The sequence below is a fragment of the Malaclemys terrapin genome, chromosome 1, assembly GCF_027887155.1.
Source record: "Malaclemys terrapin pileata isolate rMalTer1 chromosome 1, rMalTer1.hap1, whole genome shotgun sequence".
Taxonomy (NCBI): Eukaryota; Metazoa; Chordata; order Testudines; family Emydidae; genus Malaclemys; species Malaclemys terrapin.
The window spans coordinates 177233922-177234662 of record NC_071505.1 but is presented as its reverse complement, the minus strand read 5'-3'; positions in this window follow the sequence as shown (position 1 = coordinate 177234662).

Below are 741 nucleotides of genomic sequence, written 5' to 3'. Positions count from 1 at the left end.
AAATTTATTAGAGCATAAGCTTTCGTGGACTACAGCCCACTTCTTCGGATGCATATAGCTATATGCATCCGAAGAAGTGGGCTGTAGTCCACGAAAGCTTATGCTCTAATAAATTTGTTAGTCTCTAAGGTGCCACAAGTACTCCTGTTCTTCTTTTTAATGATCTATTAGCCATTGTTTGTAAGTAGCAAGAATATTCCAGGAGTCCTCTGAATTAAATGTAACTATTTGCGCTGATCATGGCAAATTAGACATCATGTAATATAAATGTAATTATTTTTAAAGCTATTTTTCATATCAAGACATTATCTCTCTGTGAATTTAATATGCCATACAGATGATATACAGACCAAAGATACAGCAATTTTGGAGTATAATATTCACTGAATAAATCATTTGAATTTCTTTCATTATCTGATGCTTCTGGTTTTGGAAACCAGAAAAATAGTTGATATTTGTGCAAATATATGTAAATTTGCTGTTTAAAGCAATTCTCTCTGATCTCCATTGTCTTCTGTAGATGAATATTATAACAAACCTTTAAGTGTTTGTCTATTAATGAGAATGGACAAGAGATTGGCATGCAGGTATGAAGAAATTGGAATGTCTGCTTATGGCCTGTGTTATACAGAAAGTCAGACTGGATGATCACACAGTCTTAGAATCTATGAAGCTTTGAATATACTTACAGAGAAATTGTGTGGCATTAGGAATGGTGTCTACAATGACCAGATTTTACTG